This window comes from Pseudophryne corroboree, chromosome 9 (genome assembly GCF_028390025.1).
Source record: "Pseudophryne corroboree isolate aPseCor3 chromosome 9, aPseCor3.hap2, whole genome shotgun sequence".
Classification (NCBI taxonomy): domain Eukaryota; kingdom Metazoa; phylum Chordata; class Amphibia; order Anura; family Myobatrachidae; genus Pseudophryne; species Pseudophryne corroboree.
The window spans coordinates 480,559,317-480,579,619 of NC_086452.1; positions in this window are offsets into that span (position 1 = coordinate 480,559,317).

Here is a 20,303-nt window from a genome sequence, read left to right on the forward strand (position 1 = left end):
CGGCCGGCACGGCAGCCTTGTAATACGCAGCCCCCTGACTAGCAGGGAGTCCGGGAGAATAGGATGGTGATTAGGGTCAGCAGCCCGCAGTAAGCAAACACAGCCTAAGGGGATAACAGAGCCCTCTTATAACAGGCTAAGCGCAGCGCAAACTAATTACAGCAGCGCTAGCACAATACACTGAACTGCAGCAGGCAGAGCTTAGCTCCATGGGCACATGTATGGGATGATATTTGTAACTACTTTTTGATGCCCTTTTGTATATGTGTAACTTCATTGCTTTATATGTGTACGTTCTATTTGGATAAGACATATAGGCACCAGTTAGAAATATAGCTAACAAGCTGTCTCACCTTTGACCTAGTGCGCAGGACACAGGGAGTGGGGAGTGTACACAGCTTTCAGGCTGACTGATTATATTAAATATTTGTTCCTATTATCAGTATCTCAGATGGGAACTCTCTAGTAAGCTGTTTGGGGTATTGTGTTCATAAATGGGTAAAAGGGGAAACTTGTCATGACGTGAATGACTACTGCACCCAGCTTCACACACTGAAGGTAATATCTTTTGAGATAATGTTAGTGTATTTCTGTAGGAGAGCTATAAAGCCTAGAGAAGCAGATGAGTTCCAATCAAAGCTAGTTCTGTCTGCAGCGGACCTTGGGTCTAATTAAAACCTGATTGCTACAGCAACATTTATCTCTAATGGGCAAAACCATGTGCAATTTCCCAAAATCTCACCTGGAACCAACTCAGTGATTACAGTTCCGAGGGATCTTTGATACGGTGCCTCAGAAGGTTTTCCTTCTGCTGGAAGAAAGCTCTGACTATACAGACGCTGGTCCAGCAAGTTCTCCAACCTCAGCGAGTCACTGTACACCTTTACATCCAACTGCGGGGCAAGACGGTGGCTACATTCAAAGCCATCCAGTACAGTCATTTGCATTCACGACCCTTTCAACTGGATCTCCCTTCCCAGTGGATGGAGTCACACAGCTACATCGCCTAGTTTTCTCTGGCTGGGTCCACAGGATTATCCACAGGATAACATTGAGATATTGTCGAGCGACAGCGAAAATGGCACCAACACGGTCACAAGCTTTCTGGCCTCCCAGGATGCATTGGGGCCTCCACTATATAGTCCCGCCCACTGACTCAGTCAGATCAGTTTTTTGCTTGGTGCGGCAGGAAGCCGCATGGTCACAGGGCTGCTGTGAGAGCAGCCTTAAGTTTTCATGAATTTATTTTTATAGACTTACTATAATGTTTTTTTAGAGCGACTTCTCTTAACAGCGTCTTAAACGCATATTAGAAAGAGTCGCTCCAACAACTCCCCACCGGGTCGCAACGCTTACCTTCGGGTATCAGTGCTGTCTCGACGGGCGTCTGTGTCGGATGTTCTAGCAGGTCCAGCAGACGTAACCAGGCTGTGGCCGGAGCATGGGGAGACGGTGAGTCTATGGACTTCTTCTTACTAGAGGGGTCAGGACACAGCTACGCTGATTTGATGGAGACTACAGTGTGTTGATGCGCCAAACATCCCGGTGTGACAGCGCTACGCTCTGGGGATCATAGGTGCCAGGACTAGGTGAGGCCGCGATCCCGGGAGTTTAAGTTAACAGGGGGTTTCAGACGCTCTCCTGGCCGTCCCTCCTCCGAGTTCATGGCCAGTTCCCGCGTGTCTCTCGTTTCATGAACTGAATGACCTCACTTCCGGCTCAGACGCTACCACGAGGGTACTCGGTCGCAGCTTAGACGCTGCGGTTGTGTACACTGGATATGAACCCGCCCAGACCGAGTCGCAGGCCTTTAGTGTCTGCATACACGTGGTAAGTCGCTCAGCGTCCGTTGGTGAGCGTCCGTGTCCGTTATCAGTTACCAAGAGCGGCAGTGTACACCAGTAGCGTCTGAATCCACTCAGCGTCTTACGAGCGTATTTGCTTGGATATGGAAGTGTGGTGTCTCCCTGTATCCCGCTCTCTGGAGGCAGGGTATACAGTACTAAAAATTCTCTCTACTTCTTAGTATGCATTGTTAATTTTTTAGTACCTATTGCATATGAGACCTGTATATTACTGTGTTTTCTGCATGTTATGTTGAAATTAGAACCAGTTAAAACAGAAGTACAGTTTTCCTATTTATGTATAAGTTATTATGGAGGTTGTATTCTCATATGACAATGTCTAATGCTTTAACATGTGACTGACTGCTAGTATGTGTGCTGACTTTTCTGTGTAATGTCAGTCCTGTTCTGACCCTCAAATCAGGTGCACTGTGGTCAGATTGATCTCACCTCTATATACTGATTATAGGGTGTGGTTCAGTCACAAAATTGTGTAGTCAATAACAGATTATTACTATGTCTGTGAGCGGCAAAAGTGATGAGGAGAATTTATCAAGCACTCCTATAGCCCTAACATGCTTATCTTGTAAGTCAGGGGTAATTGATATGAATCAATTGGTCACTTATGAGGGTTTGTGTGCAAACTGTTTCGCTTTTCAGCGAAGTAAAAAACAGGAGTTGGTTCAACCTCCAGTAGAGCCACCATGGAATATGTTCGCAAAGACTCTATCTTCTATAGCGGACAAGTTAACTACAGTAGCACCACCTCAAGGGTTAGGTTACACTATGAACCCATACATGCAGCTCCCTTCCTATGGTTTGGTTCCAGTAGCCTCTACAAGCAACCAAGGGGCAGGTAAGACTAAGACAGATACGTCTGTGTGGCAGACTACACAAGATGATACATCGGATGATGAGGAAACAATAGATTCAACTCCGTATGATGATCAGTTGCAGAGCTTTAGTTCAGAAGATGTAGCTGAACTTATTAATGCTGTGAAGGCTGTGCTTTCTTTGGAAGAGCCAGCCAAGACAGCGTTAAAAGCAAAAGCACCTGTATTTAAACGAACAAAATCAGTGAAAGCTGAATTTCCAGCGTCAGACGAGTTGACGGAAATGATGGATGAGTCTTGGGCAGCGCCCAGTAAAAAGTATAAGATTCCTAAGAGATGGGATTCTTATTATCCATTTCCTGCTGTGGATTGTTCGAAGAGAGAAGTTCCTCCAAAAGTAGATGCACATGTTCTGCGACTCGTGCATAAATCTGCTTTACCACTGTCATCTACCTCATTGAATGATGTCACAGACAGAAGGGTAGAGAGCCTATTGAAAAATATTTTTTCTCTTGTAGGAGCAGTGGTAAGACCTGCTATGGCTTCGGCCTGGGTAGCAAAGGCAATGGGCGAATGGATAGAGGAACTAGAGAATGACATCCCCTCTCCTACTAGGGAGCAAGAGGATCGTCTTTGCCGTTTAAGACAATCTGCCCAGTATTTAGAAGAAGCAGCAATTGATGTAGGCACTGTTGCTTCTAAAACTTCAGCCTTGACAGTAGTCGCTCGCAGAGCAGTTTGGCTACGGACCTGGAAGGCGGATGCGGAGTCCAAGAAAGAATTGGAAGCATTGCCTTTCGTGGGTAATATATTATTTGGAAAACCTTTATCGGATATCCTAGAATCAGAGGCTGAATCGAAAAAGGTCAGATTTCCGGCTACCTATAACCCTAAGTCCAAGGGTTTAAAATTTTGCTCTTTTCGTTGGCAAAGCAAAGCGAAAGCTAAAGAGGAGCCTAAGCAACCCCAGTTTAAATCCAGGGGTAGGAAGCAGTGGGCTAGCAAGAAGCCAGCTTCCAAACCTGAACAGAAACCCTCAGCCTGAAGAGACGGGCCTCCGCCTGGAGGATTCCAGGGTTGGGGGCCGACTCCTTCAATTTGCACACATATGGCAACAGTCAACAACAGATGCCTGGGTGCAGAAGGTAGTATCTCATGGGTATGGGTTCCCATTCAGGAGGCAGCCTCCTCAAAGATTTTTTTGCACCAGCCCGTCTCGTATAGAGTCTAAGGCCAATGCCCTGCAAGAAGCAGTCCAAAAATGACTGCAGTCAGGTGTGATTGTCCCAGTACCTCCATCACAAAAGGGACAGGGGTATTACTCCAATCTATTTCTAATCCAGAAACCAAATGGGTCATATTGACCAATTCTAAATCTGAAAATGTTGAACAGATACATATGGATCCCGAAGTTCCACATGGAGACGTTACGCTCCATAATGTTGGCTATGGAACCGGGAGATTACATGGTATCTCTGGATGTATGGGATGCTTACCTACATGTGCCTATAGTACTATCACATCAGTGTTACCTCAGGTTTGCCATCCTCAAGGAACACTTCCAGTTCCAAGCTCTGCCCTTCGGGCTAGCTACAGCACCCAGGGTGTTTACCAAGATCATGGTGGTTATGGCAGCTTGTCTGCGCAAACAAGGGAAAAGAATATTCCTATACCTAGACGACCTGTTAATCTTAGCACAGTCGCAAGATTTACTGTTGAGCCATCTCCAACAGACGATAGTTTGTTTACAGAGACACGGGTGGCTCATAAATTGGGAAAAGTCGCCCCTGAATCCGTCACAGCGGATGGTTCATTTGGGAGCCATATTGGATTCAGACCTACAGAAAGTTCTCTTACCGGAGAAAAAGATAGTCAAGGTGCAGGTCATGGCTCAGGAAGCGTTGCAAGCCCAGACAATGTCAGTCCATGCAGTAATGCGACTGTTGGGTCTGATGGTATCAACCTTCGACATTGTGGAATATGCGCAATTCCACTCCAGACCGTTGCAGCACCTTATTTTGACCAAATGGAACAGAAATCATCAAACGATAAAGAAGCAGATGATAAAGATTCCACTAAATGTAAAAAGGTCTCTAGCGTGGTGGCTACAGACAGACCATTTAAACAAGGGGAGACCCTTTTGGATAAAAGAGTGGCAAGTCCTGACAACAGATGCCAGCCTGCAAGGCTGGGGGGCGGTACTCGGAAGCCTATGGTTCCAAGGAAAATGGACCGCAAGGGAAAGTCGCCTGCCGATAAATCTGTTAGAAATAAGAGCCATTTACTTGGCTCTGGTTCAGGCAAAGGACAATCTACAAGGAAGACCAGTCCAGATCCGCTCAGACAATGCGACGGCAGTAGCATACCTCAATCATCAAGGAGGAACTCACAGCAAGAGTCTGATGGAGGAAGTAACTCCCATTCTAAGATGGGCAGAACTCCATCTCCCGGCATTGTCAGCAGTATTTGTCCCGGGTGTACTAAATTGGGAAGCAGATTTTCTCAGTCGGCACACCATTCAGGAAACCGAATGGGCACTACACCCAGAAGTGTTTCAGACACTGGTGAACAGATGGGGTCTACCGGAGATAGACCTTATGGCGTCTCGTCTAAACAACAAAGTTCTGAGGTACGGATCAAGAACAAGGGACCCAGGAGCGGTCCTGGTAGACGTCAGGGATCCCACCCTGACGCATCTGATTTGAGGATCTAGACAATCACTAAAACCTCTTCCTTCTTGTATGGAAGGGTGTGCATGTGTGTTCTTATCGCCTGTACAGGTCTCTACCTAATGTTCCTGCCTAAAATCGCTGTGGAAAGAACTGATCTGACTGAGTCAGTGGGCGGGACTATATAGTGGAGGCCCCAATGCATCCTGGGAGGCCAGAAAGCTCGTGACCGTGTTGGTGCCATTTTCGCTGTCGCTCGACAATATCCCAATGTTATCCTGTGGATACCTGTGGACATAAGAGAAATCACGTTATCAACGGTAAGTTCTTACCATAACGTTCATTTCTTAACACCTAGAACACGTTTCTTGCTCCTCTGGTGGTTGCTGGCCTCTCATCTCCTAGTAGGGTGCTAATTTGGCATATGGAACTGGTTTTCCTCACAATGGCTGTCAGTATCCAAGGTTGGGGTGTGGTGACAATGGACAGTCACTTCCAGGAGTGGTGGTCTCATCATGAGTCATCCCTGCCAATCAACATTCTGGAGCTCCGGGCGGGATACAATGCCCTTTGTCTTTTCCTCTACCTCAGAGGTCAGGCAATTCGAGTCTAGTCAGACAATGCCACGGCAGTGGCATACATAAACAGACAGGGCGGAACTTGAAGTAGAGGAGCTATGTGGTAAGTCGCATTCTCCTCTGGGCCGAAAAGTATGCCACAGCGATTTCAGCAATCTTCATCCCCGGAGAAGACAGTTGGGAAGCAGATTACCTACATTGTCTGGATCTTCATCCAGGAGAATGGGCGTTATACATCCACAAGTATTTACACAGCTGGTCCGTTAGGGCAAGCCTCAAATTTTTCTTCAGGCAGAGTTCTTGGCTGGATTAAGGCTAGGGTCTTTGAAGGTGCAGATCTTTGCTTATTTTTTTCCAGCGATGCCTAGCCTTAATTCAGGAAGTGTAGACTTTTCTCCAGGTCATGGTTAGACTCCAGCCTCCCTTTGTTCCTCTTACGGCACCTTAGGACTTAAACAAGGTACTCTCTTTCCTCCAGTCATCCTTTTTCTAGCCTTTAAAAATGGCTAAGTTTCTTTCCTGGAAGACGGTGGTCCTTCTGCCTTTGGCTAGAAGGGTTTCGGAACTGGGACCCTTGTCATGTCGCTCTCATTATCTAGTCTTCCATGAAGAAAGAGTGGAACTCTGCACAAAGCAGGATTTTCTGCCCAATGTGGTTTCCTCTTTCCACATTAACCAGCTTATTGTGGTGCCTGTTTTTTCAGTGGACACTCCATCTTCTCTTTGGATGTGGTAAGAGCCTTGCACATCTATGTGAGTAGGACATCTCAACTGAGGAAATCAGATGCACTCCTCTGCCTCTATGATCCAGCTAAGGTTGGGTGGTCTGCATCAAAGCAGACGTTGGCTCACTGGATTGGCCTCACTATTTGACAAGCCTATCTGGCTTCATCTCAAACTCCACTTGCATCCATTTCTGCACACTCCACATGTTCGCTGGGACCGTCATGGGTGACTGCCCGAGGGGTTTCAGCCATGCAACTGTGTCTTGCAGCTACCTTAGATGGACAAAAATAGGATTTTAATTACCTACCGGTAAATCCTTTTCTCGTAGTCCGTAGAGGATATTATGATCCACATTAGTACCATTGGGTATAGACGGGTCCACTAGGAGCCATGGGCACTTTAAGAACTTGATAGTGGGGGCTGGCTCCTCCCTCTATGCCCCTCCTACCAGACTCAATTTAGAAACTGTGCCCGAGGAGGCGGACATACTTTGAGAGAAAGATATAAAAGGATAGTGGTGAGATTCCGAACAGTACACAAACTAGAGGAAAGTCAAGCTAACAAAACTTTAAACCAGGAACAGCAACCGCTGAACCAACATTACTTAACCAAGTAACAGTGCAGGAAGAAACGAAGCACTGGGCGGGCGCCCAGTATACGCTACAGACTACGAGATAAGGATTTACCGATAGGTAATTAAAATCCTATTTTCTCGTACGTCCTAGAGGATACTGGGGTCCACATTAGTAGCATAGGGATGACCAAAGCTCCCAAACCGGGTGGGAGAGTGCTGAGGTTCCTGCAGAACTCATTTACTAAATTGAAGGCCCTCAGAGGCCAAAGTATCGAACTTGTAGAACTTAGCAAACGTGTTCGAACCTAACCAAGTAGCTGCTCGGCAGAGTTGTAAAGCGGAGACACCCCGGGCAGCCGCCCAGAAAGAACCCACCAACCTAGTAGAGTGGGCCTGTACAGATTTTGGACACTGCAAACCTGCCGTGGACTAAGCATGCTGGATAGTAAGCCTGATCCAGAATGGAATTGTCTGCTTTGAAGCAGAACACCCAGTTTTATTGGGATCATAGAGAACAAACAGCTAGTCAGATTTTCTGTGACGATCTGTCCGCTTCATAGATCTTCAAAGCCCTCACCACATCCTAGGACTTTGAAGTTGCAGAGGTGTCGGTAACCACCGGAACCACAATAGTTTGGTTGATATGAAACGCAGACACCACCCTTGGAAGAAATTGCTGTCAAGTTCTGAGTTCAGCCCTATCTTCATGAAAAATCAAATAGGGGCTTTTGTGAGACAACTCCCCCAGCTCCGACACACGCCTCGCAGAAGTCAAGGCCAATAGCGTGACGGCCTGCCACCTAAGAAACTTGACGTATACAGTGGGGATTGAAAGTTTTGGCACCCCAGGCAAAAATTCATTTTAATGTGCAAAAAGAAGCCAAGGAAAGATGGAAAAATCTCCAAAAGGCATCAAATTACAGATTAGACATTCTTATAACATGTCAAAAAAAGTTTGATTTTATTTCCATCATTTACACTTTCAAAAGAACAGAAAACAAAAAATGGCGTCTGCAAAAGTTTGGGCACCCTGCAGAGTTAATACCTTGTACTGCCCCCTTTGGCAAGTATCACAGCTTGTAAACGCTTTTTGTAGCCAGCCAAGAGTCTTTCAGTTCTTGTTTGAGGTATCTTCGCCCATTCTTCCTTACAAAAGTCTTCCAGTTCTTTGAGATTCCTGGGCTGTCTGTGACGCACTGCTCTTTTAAGGCCTATCCATAGATTTTCAATTATGTTGAGGTCAGGAGATTGTGAAGGCCATGGCAAAACCTTCAGTTTACGCCTCTTGATGTAATCCACCATGGATTTTGAGGTGTGTTTAGGATCATTATCCATTTGTAGAAGCCAGCCTCTCTTTTTAACTTCAGCTTTTTCACAGATGGCATCAAGTTAGTGTCCAAACTTTGCTGGAATCTTATTGAATCCATTTTTCCTTCTACTCATGAAATTTTCCCTGTGCCACTGGCTGCAATACAACCCCAAAGCATGATTGATCCACCCCCATGCTTAACAGTTGGACAGAGGTTCTTTTCATTCAATTCTGTGCCCTTCCTTCTCCAAACGTACCTTTGCTCATTGTGGCCAAAAAGTTCTATTTTAACCTCATCGGTCCACAGAACTTTATTCCAAAATGCATCAGGCTTGTCTATATGTTCATTTGCAAACTTCAAACGCTGATTTTTGTGGTGAGGACGTAGAAGAGGTTTTCTTCTGATGACTCTTCCATGAAGACTATATTTGTACAAGTATCTCTTTATAGTGGAATAGTGTACCACAACTCCAGTGTCTGCCAGATCTTCCTGGAGGGATCGTGCAGTCAAACGTGGATTTTGACTTGCTTTTCTCACAATCCTGCGAGCTGTTCTGTCTGATACTTTTCTTGGTCTTCCAGATCTTGCTTTAACTTCCACTGTTCCTGATGACTGCCATTTCTTAATTACATTCCGAACAGAGGATATGGGCATCTGATAACGCTTTGCTATCTTCTTATCCTTCTCCTGCTTTGTGAGCGTTAACTATTCTCAGTTTCAGTGTTCTACACAACTGCTTAGAGGAACCCATGGTGATGATTGTTGGAGCAAGGTCAGATGAGTCTGGGCTTTTAAAACCTTTGAGATTGACATCACCTGGTCTTTCCAGACGATGATTGAGAACAATCCATGACACTGCCAGGTCTCAGCTGTCCAAAGGGGGCAGTACAAGGTATTAACTCTGCAGGGTGCCCAAACTTTTGCAGACGCCATTTTTTGTTTTCTGTTCTTTTAAAAGTGTAAATGATGGAAATAAAATCAAACTTTTTTTGACATGTTATAAGAATGTCTAATCTGTAATTTGATGCCTTTTGGAGATTTTTCCATCTTTCCTTGGCTTCTTTTTGCACATTAAAATGAATTTTTGCCTGGGGTGCCCAAACTTTCAATCCCCACTGTATGTCCTATAAAGTCTCAAACCATTCCGATTACAGGAACTGCAACACCACGTTGAGATTCCAAGGCAGAAAGAGCGGTTGGATGTGCAGAACCCCCTTCAAAAATGTGTAAACCTCAGGGAGAGAAGCCAATTGTTTCTGGAAGAAAATGGATAAGGCCGAAATCTGGACTTTTATGGAGCCTAAACGTAGGCCCATATCCACACCTGACTGCAGAAAAGGAGAAAACGTCCCAGTTGAAATTCCACCGCAGGAAATTTCCTGTTCTCACACCAAGAGACATATTTCTTCCAAATACGGTGGTAATGTTTAGACATTAACCCCTTTCTGGCTTGTATCAGGGTTGGAGTAACCTTATCCAGGATCCCTTTCCAGGCTAGATATTGACGCTCAACCACCATGCCGTCAAACGTAGCCGTGGTAAGTCTATATAGGGGCCGTTCGCCTATTGTAGAAGGTCCTCGTGAAGAGGAAGAGGCCTTGGATCCTCCAGCAGTAATTCCAGAAGATCCGCGTACCAAGCCCAGAAGTGGAGGGAACACATACACTGACTGGAACACCCACGGAGTTACCAGGTCGTCCACCGCCACTGCTTGTGGATCCCTTGACCTGCAACAGTACCTCCGAAGCTTCTTGTTGAGGCGAGAGGCCATCATGTCTATCTGAGGTACACCCCATCTGCTTGTTACCTCTGAGAATACCTCCGGGTGGAGGCCCCAGTCTCCTGGATGGAGATCGTGTCTGCTGAGGAAGTCCGCTTCCCAGTTGTCTACTCCCGGAATGTAGATTGTCTACAGCGCCACTGTGTGCTTTTCTGCCCAGAGGATTCTTGTTACCTCTGACATTGCCGCTCTGCTCTTCGTTCCGCCCTGTCGGTTTATGTAAGCCACTGTTGTTACGTTGTCCAACTGCACTTGGATGGCCCGATTTCTCAGAAGAGGGGCCACCTGAAGAAGACCGTTGTAGACGGCTTAGTTCCAGGAAGATGGGCAGGCCGGCTTCCAGGCTTGACCACCGTCCTTGGAAGGTTACTCCTTGAGTGACTGCTCCCCAGCCTCGGAGGCTCGCATCCGTTGTTAGCAGGACCCAGTCCTGAATCCCGAACCTGCGGCCTTCTAGGAGGTGAGGCAATTGGAGCCACCAGAGGAGAAAAATCGACAAGAGAGAGACAGAGATTGGAGCCCACACACAGCGCTTTTTAGCAAAGGGAGACCCCTTGTCAGCGCTGAATGTGCTCCTTAATAGGACACACAGCCTAATTACAGCCTCCCCCTCCCTTCTACAACCCCCTGGTACCGTGTACAGTAAGCTGGAGTTGCTGTGGAGGGACCTGAATCTTCCTCTCAGCGCTTGCAGGCAGGAAAATGGCGCTGGAACGCTGCTGGCTCCGCTCTGAGAAGCTCCGCCCCCTTAATGGCGCTGTCTTCCCGCTCTTCAGGTGATTATACTGGCCTGAGGAAAGTTGCTGGCTGAGATCCCTGGACCCCGATAGGCTTGCTGACCAGTGTGGGGGGCAAGCGCTGGCCCAGGGTGCCCCTCACAGCGCCGCACTGTGTGCCTCTGGTACCGTCCCAGAGCGCGGTTAATACCGCACTCCCTCCCCATTGCCGCTATCTTCACACCGGCCCCCCGCTTGCTAGGGGGGTCGGTGACTAACTCACCACTCTCTTCAGCTCTGTAAGGGGTCAGCAGCATGCTGCTGGGGCGAGCTGTTCCCCTGTGGCGGAGACCGATCAGACCCCTCTGGAGCTCAGTGTCCCGTCAGCGGCTCAGACCCCGCAGGGCGGACACTGCTCCCCCCCATAGTCCCACACTGCAGGCAGGCTGTTTCTCGTAGTCCGTAGTGGATGCTGGGGACTCCGTCAGGACCATGGGGATATAGCGGCTCCGCAGGAGACAGGGCACAATAATAAAAGCTTTAGGATCAGGTGGTGTGCACTGGCTCCTCCCCCTATGACCCTCCTCCAAGCCTCAGTTAGGATACTGTGCCCGGACGAGCGTGCATAATAAGGAAGGATATTGAATCCCGGGTAAGACTCATACCAGCCACACCAATCACACCGTACAACCTGTGATCTGAACCCAGTTAACAGTATGATAACAACGAAGGAGCCTCTGAAAAGATGGCTCACAACAAGAATAACCCGATTTTTGTAACAATAACTATGTACAAGTATTGCAGACAATCCGCACTTGGGATGGGCGCCCAGCATCCACTACGGACTACGAGAAATAGATTTATCGGTAAGTAAAATCTTATTTTCTCTAACGTCCTAGTGGATGCTGGGGACTCCGTCAGGACCATGGGGATTATACCAAAGCTCCCAAACGGGCGGGAGAGTGCGGATGACCCTGCAGCACCGAATGAGAGAACTCCATGTCCTCCTCAGCCAGGGTATCAAATTTGTAGAATTTAGCAAACGTGTTTTCCCCTGACCAAGTAACTGCTCGGCAAAGTTGTAAAGCCGAGACCCCTCGGGCAGTCGCCCAAGATGAGCCCCCTTCCTTTTGGAATGGGCTTTTACCGATTTTGGCTGTGGCAGGCCTGCCACAGAATGTGTAAACTGAATTGTATTACAAATCCAGCGAGCAATCATCTGCTTAGAAGCAGGAGCACCCATCTTGTTGGGTGCATACAGGCTAAACAGCGAGTCAGATTTTCTGACTCCAGCCTTCCTGGAAACATATTTTTCAGGGCCCTGACAACGTCAAGTAACTTGGAGTCCTCCAAGTCCCTAGTACCCGCAGGTACCACAATAGGTTGGTTCATGTGAAAAACAGAAAACACCTTAAGGAGAAATTGAGGACGAGTCCTCAATTCTGCCCTGTCAGAATGAAAAATTAAGTAAGGGCTTTATATATGATAAAGCCGCCAATTCTGACACACGCCTGGCTGAAGCCAGGGCTAATAGCATCGTCACCTTCCATGTGAGATATTTTAAGTCCACAGTGGTGAGTGGTTCAAACCAATGTGACTTTAGGAAACTCAAAACAACATTGAGATCCCAAGGTGCCACTGGGGCACAAAAGGAGGCTGTATATGCAGTACCCCTTTTACAAACATCTGAACGTCAGGCACTAAAGCCAGTTCTTTCTGGAAGAAATTCGACAGGGCCGAAATTTGAACCTTAATGGACCCTAATTTTAGGCCCATAGACAGTCCTGTTTTCAGGAAATGTAGGAAACGACCCAGTTGGAATTCCTCTGTAGGGGCCTTCTTGGCCCCACACCACGCAACATATCTTCGCCAAATGCGGTGAAAATGTTTTGCGGTTACATCCTTCCTGTCTTCGACCAGGGTAGGGATGACTTCATCTGGAATGCCCTTTCAGGATCCGGCGTTCAACCGCCATGCCGTCAAACGCGGCCGCGGTAAGTCTTGGAACAGACAAGGCCCCTGCTGGAGCAGGTCCTTTCTTAAAGGTAGAGGCCACGGGTCTTCCGTGAACATCTCTTGAAGTTTCGGGTACCAAGTCCTTCTTGGCCAATCCGGAACCACGAGTATCATTCTTACTCATCTCCCTCTTATGATTCTCAGTACTTTTTGTATGAGAGGCATAGGAGGGAACACATACTCTGACTGGTACATCCACAGTGTTACCAGAGCGCCCACCGCTATTGCCTGAGGGTCCCTTGACCTGGCGCAATATCTAGTTTTTTGTTCAGGCGGGACGCCATCATGTCCACCTTTGGTTTTTCACAACGGTTTACAATCATGTGGAAGACTTCCCGATGAAGTCCCCACTCTCCCGGGTGGAGGTCATGCCTGCTGAGGAAGTCTGCTTCCCAGTTTTCCACTCCCGGAATGAACACTGCTGAGAGTGTTATCACATGATTTTTCGCCCAGCGAAGAATCCTTGCAGTTTCTGCCATTTCCCTCCTGCTTCTTGTGCCGCCCTGTCTGTTTACGTGGGCGACTGCCGTGATGTTGTCCCACTGGATCAATACCGGCTGACCTTGAAGCAGAGGTCTTGCTAAGCTTAGAGCATTGAAAATTGCCCTTAGCTCCAGTATATTTATGTGGAGAGAAGTCTCCAGACTCGATCACACTCTCTGGAAATTTTTTCCTTGTGTGACTGCTCCCCAGCCACTCAGGCTGGCATCCGTGGTCACCAGGACCCAGTCCTGAATGCCGAATCTGCGGCCCTTTCATAGATGAGCACTCTGCAGCCACCGCAGAAGAAACACCCTTGTCCTTGGAGACAGGGTTATCCGCTGATGCATCTGAAGATGCGATCCGGACCATTTTTCCAGCAGATCCCACGTAAAGGTTCTTGCGTGAAATCTACCGAATGGGATCGCTTTGTAAGAAACCACCATTTTTCACAGGATCCTTGTGCAATGATGCACTGATACTTTTCCTGGTTTTAGGAGGTTCCTGACTAGCTCGGATAACTCCCTGGCTTTCTTCTCCGGGAGAAAACATCCTTTTCTGGACTGTGTCCAGAATCATCCCTAGGAACAGTAGACGTGTCGTCGGAAAAAACTGCGATTTTGGAATATTTAGAATCCACTCGTGCTGTCGTAGAACTACTTAAGATAGTGCTACTCCGACCTCCAACTGTTCTCTGGACCTTGCCCTTATCAGGAAAGCGTCCATATTTCTTTTAAGAAGAATCATCATTTCGGCCATTACCTTGGTAAAGACCCGGGGTGCCGTGGACAATCCAAACGGCAGCGTCTGAACTGATAGTGACAGTTCTGTACCACGAACCTGAGGTACCCTTGGTGAGAAGGGCAAATTTGGACATGTAGGTAAGCGTCCCTGATATCCAGTGACACCATATCGTCCCCTTCTTCCTGGTTCGCTATCACTGCTCTGAGTGACTCCATCTTGATTTGAACGCTTGTATGTAAGTGTTCAAATATTTCAGATCTCACCTAGCCGTCTGGCTTCAGTACCACAATATAGTGTGGAATAATACCCCTTCCCTTGTTGTAGAAGGAGTACTTTGATTATCACCTGCTGGGAATACAGCCTGTGAATTGTTCCCAATACTGCCTCCCTGTCGGAGGGAGACGTTGGTAAAGCAGACTTCAGGAACTTGTGAGGGGGAGACGTCTCGAATTTCCAATGTACACCTGGGATACTACGTGTAGGATCCAGGAGTCCACTTGTGAGTGAGCCCACTGCGTGCTGAAACTCTTGAGATGACCCCCTACCGCACCTGAGTCCGCTTGTACGGCCCCAGCGTCATGCTGCGGACTTGGCAGAAGCTGTGGAGGGCTTCTGTTCCTGGGAATGGGCTGCCTGCTGCAGTCTTCTTCCCTTTCCTCTACCCCTGGGCAGATATGACTGGCCCTTTTGCCCGCCTGCCCTTATGGGGACGAAAGGACTGAGACTGAAAAGACTGTGTCCTTTTCTGCTGAGATGTGACTTGGGGTAACAAAAGGTGGATTTTTCAGCTGTTGCCATGGCCACCAGGTCCGATGGACCGCCCCTTTATACGGCAATACTTCCATGTGCCGTCTGGAATCTGCATCACCTGACCACTGTCGTCTGGCAGATATGGACATCACATCTACTCTTGATGCCAGAATGCAAATATCCCTCTGCGCATCTCGCATATATAGAAATGCATCCTTAAAATGCTCTATAGTCAATAAAATCTTGTCCCTGTCAAGGGTATCAATATTTTCAGTCAGGAAATCCGACCAAGCCCCCTCAGCGCTGCACATCCAGGCTGAGGCGATTGCTGGTCGTAGTATAACACCAGTATATGTGTATATACTTTTAGGATATTTTTCAGCTTCCTATCAGCTGGCTCCTTGAGGGCTGCCGTATCTGGAGACGGTAACGCCACTTGTTTTTATAAGCGTGTGAGCGCCTTATTCACCCTAAGGTGTGTTTCCCAACTCGCCCTAACTTCTGGCGGGAAAGGGTATACCGCCAATAATTTTCTATCGGAGGAAACCCACGTATCATCACACACTTCATTTAATTTATCTGATTCAGGAAAAACTACAAGTAGTTTATTCACACCCTACATAATACCCTTATTTGTGGTACTTGTAGTATCAGAAATATGTAACACCTCCTTCATTGCCCTTAACATGAAACGTGTGGCCCTAAAGGAAAATACGTTTGTTTCTTCACCGTCGACACTGGAGTCAGTGTCCGTGTCTGTGTCGACCGACTGAGGTAAATGGGCGTTTTTACAAGCCCCTGACGGTGTCTGAGACGCCTGGACAGGTACTAATTTGTTTGCCGGCCGTCTCATGTCGTCAACCGACCTTGCAGCGTGTTGACATTATCACGTAATTCCTAAATAAGCCATCCATTCCAGTGTCGACTCCTTAGAGAGTGACATCACCAATACAGGCAATTTGCTCCGCCTCCTCACCAACATCGTCCTCCTACATGTCGACACACACGTACCGACACACAGCACACACACAGGGAATGCTCTGACAGAGGACAGGACCCCACTAGCCCTTTGGTGAGACAGAGGGAGAGTTTGCCAGCACACACCAAAAACGCTATAATTATACAGGGACAACCCCTTATACAAGTGTTTTCCCTTATAGCATTTTTATATATGTAATCATATCGCCAAATAAGTGCCCCCCCTCTCTGTTTTAACCCTGTTTCTGTAGTGCAGTGCAGGGGAGAGCCTGGGAGCCTTCCTCACAGCAGAGCTGAGCAGGAAAATGGCGCCGTGTGCTGAGGAGAATAGGCCCCGCCCCCTTTTCGGCGGGCTCTTCTCCCGGAGTTTGTGAGATCTGGCAGGGGTTAAATACATCCATATAGCCTCAAGGGCTATATGTGATGTATTTTAGCCATAAAAAGGTATTATACATTGCTGCCCAGGGCGCCCCCCCCAGCGCCCTGCACCCTCAGTGACAGTTGGTGACTGTTGGTGAAGTGTGCTGACAACAATGGCGCACAGCTGCAGTGCTGTGCGCTACCTTATGAAGACTGAAAGTCTTCTGCCGCCTGTTTCTGGACCTCTTCAACTTCGGCATCTGCAAGGGGGGTCGGCGGCACGGCTCCGGGACGAACCCCAGGGTGAGACCTGTGTTCCGACTCCCTCTGGAGCTAATGGTGTCCAGTAGCCTAAGAAGCAAATCCATCCTGCACGCAGGTGAGTTTTCTTCTCTCCCCTAAGTCCCTCGTAGCAGTGAGCCTGTTGCCAGCAGGACTCACTGAAAATAAAAAACCTAACTTAAACTTTTATTCTAAGCAGCTCAGGAGAGCCACCTAGATTGCACCCTTCTCGTCGGGCACAAAAATCTAACTGAGGCTTGGAGGAGGGTCATAGGGGGAGGAGCCAGTGCACACCACCTGATCCTAAAGCTTTTATTATTGTGCCCTGTCTCCTGCGGAGCCGCTATATCCCCATGGTCCTGACGGAGTCCCCAGCATCCACTAGGACGTCAGAGAAATAAAGACTGGCTTGGAGGGGGGACATAGTAGGGGAGGAGCTAGCCACAGTGTTAGAGTTTTAAAGTGCCATCTCCCAGTTACTGCCTACTATTTCCCCATTGTAACTGCGCTCCAGTGTCCCCTAGTGGATGAAGGAGAAATCTTGTATGCTACCCACTGAACAATGCTTGCAAGGAGCAAGGGTCTTCTTTAATGCCATCTGAGCAAATAAACATCTTTACCTTCAAGACGACGCCCACCTTCATCTTGTGACTAACAGTAATGTGACAAATGCAGCCCCGTTCTCTGCCTGTCCTGGAATGAGCCAAGCGTCTCCAAGCTCCATCTTCTGCCAACTACCAATGCAGAGGCCTGGTCAGTGTCCAGAGGGTCAACTGACGCCAGTCAGGTGTGTCAGCAGCGTGTCGACGCATACACGACAGCAAGTGGTATTCAGGTGCCGATGGTAGGAGCTTGAGCAGAAACGTGGTTCCAGGTGCCACGGGGATTAAGATCCTGGGGGTGGCAGCAACATACCCGCCCACTAAGCAGTGGGTGGAGTCAGTAACAGGCGGTTACTGATGGTAAGAGGGAATCCCCTATTGGCCAGGTTGAGTGACCAAAACCCAATTTCTCTGACGTCCTAGTGGATGCTGGGAACTCCGAAAGGACCATGGGGAATAGCGGCTCCGCAGGAGACTGGGCACAAAAGTAAAAGCTTTAGGACTAGCTGGTGTGCACTGGCTCCTCCCCCTATGACCCTCCTCCAAGCCTCAGTTAGATTTTTGTGCCCGAACGAGAAGGGTGCAATCTAGGTGGCTCTCCTGAGCTGCTTAGAGTAAAAGTTTAAATTAGGTTTTTTATTTTCAGTGAGTCCTGCTGGCAACAGGCTCACTGCATCGAGGGACTAAGGGGAGAAGAAGCGAACTCACCTGCGTGCAGAGTGGATTGGGCTTCTTAGGCTACTGGACATTAGCTCCAGAGGGACGATCACAGGCCCAGCCATGGATGGGTCCCAGAGCCGCGCCGCCGTCCCCCTTACAGAGCCAGAAGAGCAGAAGAGGTCCGGAAAATCGGCGGCAGAAGACGTCCTGTCTTCAATAAGGTAGCGCACAGCACCGCAGCTGTGCGCCATTGCTCTCAGCACACTTCACACTCCGGTCACTGAGGGTGCAGGGCGCTGGGGGGGGGGGGCGCCCTGAGACGCAATAAAAATACCTTAGATGGCAAAAAAATACATCACATATAGCTCCTGGGCTATATGGATGCATTTAACCCCTGCCAGAATACATAGAAAAACGGGAGATAAGGCCGCCGATAAGGGGGCGGAGCCTATCTCCTCAGCACACTGGCGCCATTTTCCCTCACAGCTCCGTTGGAGGGAAGCTCCCTGGCTCTCCCCTGCAGTCACTACACTACAGAAAGGGTTAAAAAAGAGAGGGGGGGCACTAATTACGCGCAGTATTAAAGATACAGCAGCTATAAGGGGAAAAACACTTATATAAGGTTATCCCTGTATATATATAGCGCTCTGGTGTGTGCTGGCAAACTCTCCCTCTGTCTCCCCAAAGGGCTAGTGGGGTCCTATCCTCTATCAGAGCATTCCCTGTGTGTGTGCTGTATGTCGGTACGTTTGTGTCGACATGTATGAGGAGAAAAATGATGTGGAGACGGAGCAGATTGCCTGTAATAGGGATGTCACCCCCTAGGGGGCCGACACCTGAGTGGATGAACTGTTGGAAGGAATTACGTGACAGTGTCAGCTCTGTATAAAAGACAGTGGTTGACATGAGACAGCCGGCTACTCAGCTTGTGCCTGTCCAGACGTCTCATTGGCCGTCAGAAGCTCTAAAGCGCCCGTTACCTCAGATGGCAGATATAGACGCCGACACGGATACTGACTCCAGTGTCGACGGTGAAGAGACAAATGTGACTTCCAGTAGGGCCACACGTTACATGATTGAGGCAATGAAAAATGTTTTACACATTTCTGATAATACGAGTACCACCAAAAAGGGGTATTATGTTCGGTGAGGAAAAACTACCTGTAGTTTTCCTGAATCTGAGAAATTAAATGAGGTGTGTGATGATGCGTGGGTTTCCCCCGATAACAACTGATAATTTCTAAAATGTTATTGGCATTATATCCTTTCCCGCCAGAGGTTAGGGTGCGTTGGGAAACACCCCCTAGGGTGGATAACGCGCTCACACGCTTGTAAGAACAAGGGCTCTACCCTCTCCTGAGATGGCCGCCCTTAAGGATCCTGCTGATAGAAAGCAGGAGGGCATCCTAAAAGGTATTTACACACATACTGGTGTTATACTGCGACCAGCAATCGCCTCAGCCTGGATGTGCAGTGCTGGGTTGGCGTGGTCGGATTCCCTGACTGAAAATATTGATACCCTAGATAGGGACAGTATATTATTGCCTATAGAGCATTTAAAAGATGCATTTCTATATATGCGTGATGCACAGCGGAATATTTGCCGACTGGCATCAAGTCTAAGTGCGTTGTCCATTTCTACCAGTAGAGGGTTATGGACACGACAGTGGTCAGGTGATGCGGATTTCAAACGGCATTTGGAAGTATTGCCTTATTAAGGGGAGGAGTTATTTGGGGTCGGTCTTTCAGACCTGGTGGCCACGGCAACAGCTGGGAAATCCACGTTTGTACCCCAGGTCGCCTCTCAACATGAGAAGACGCCGTATTATCAGGCGCAGTCTTTTCGTGGACAAGCGGGCAAAAGGTTCCTCATTTCTGCCCCGTGACAGAGGGAGAGGAAAAAGGCTGCAGAAATCAGCCAGTTCCCAGGAACAGAAACCCTCTCCCGCCTCTGCCAAGCCCTCAGTATGACGCTGGGGCTTTACAAGCAGAATCAGGCACGGTGGGGGGCCCGTCTCAATGAATTTCAGCGCGCAGTGGGCTCACTCGCAAGTAGACCCCTGGATCCTTCAGGTGATATCTCAGGGGTACAAATTGGAATTCGAGACGTCTCCCCCTCGCCGTTTCCTAAAGTCGGCTTTACCGATGTCTCCTTCTGACAGGGAGACAGTTTTGGAAGCCATTCACAAGCTGTATTCCCAGCAGGTGATAATCAAGGTACCCCTCCTGCAACAGGGAACGGGGTATTATTCCACACTGTTGTGGTACCGAAGCCGGACGGCTCGGTGAGACCGATTCTAAATCTAAAATCTTTGAACACTTACATACAGAGGTTCAAATTCAAGATTGAGTCACTCAGAGCAGTGATTGCGAACCTGGAAGAAGGGGACTACATGATGTC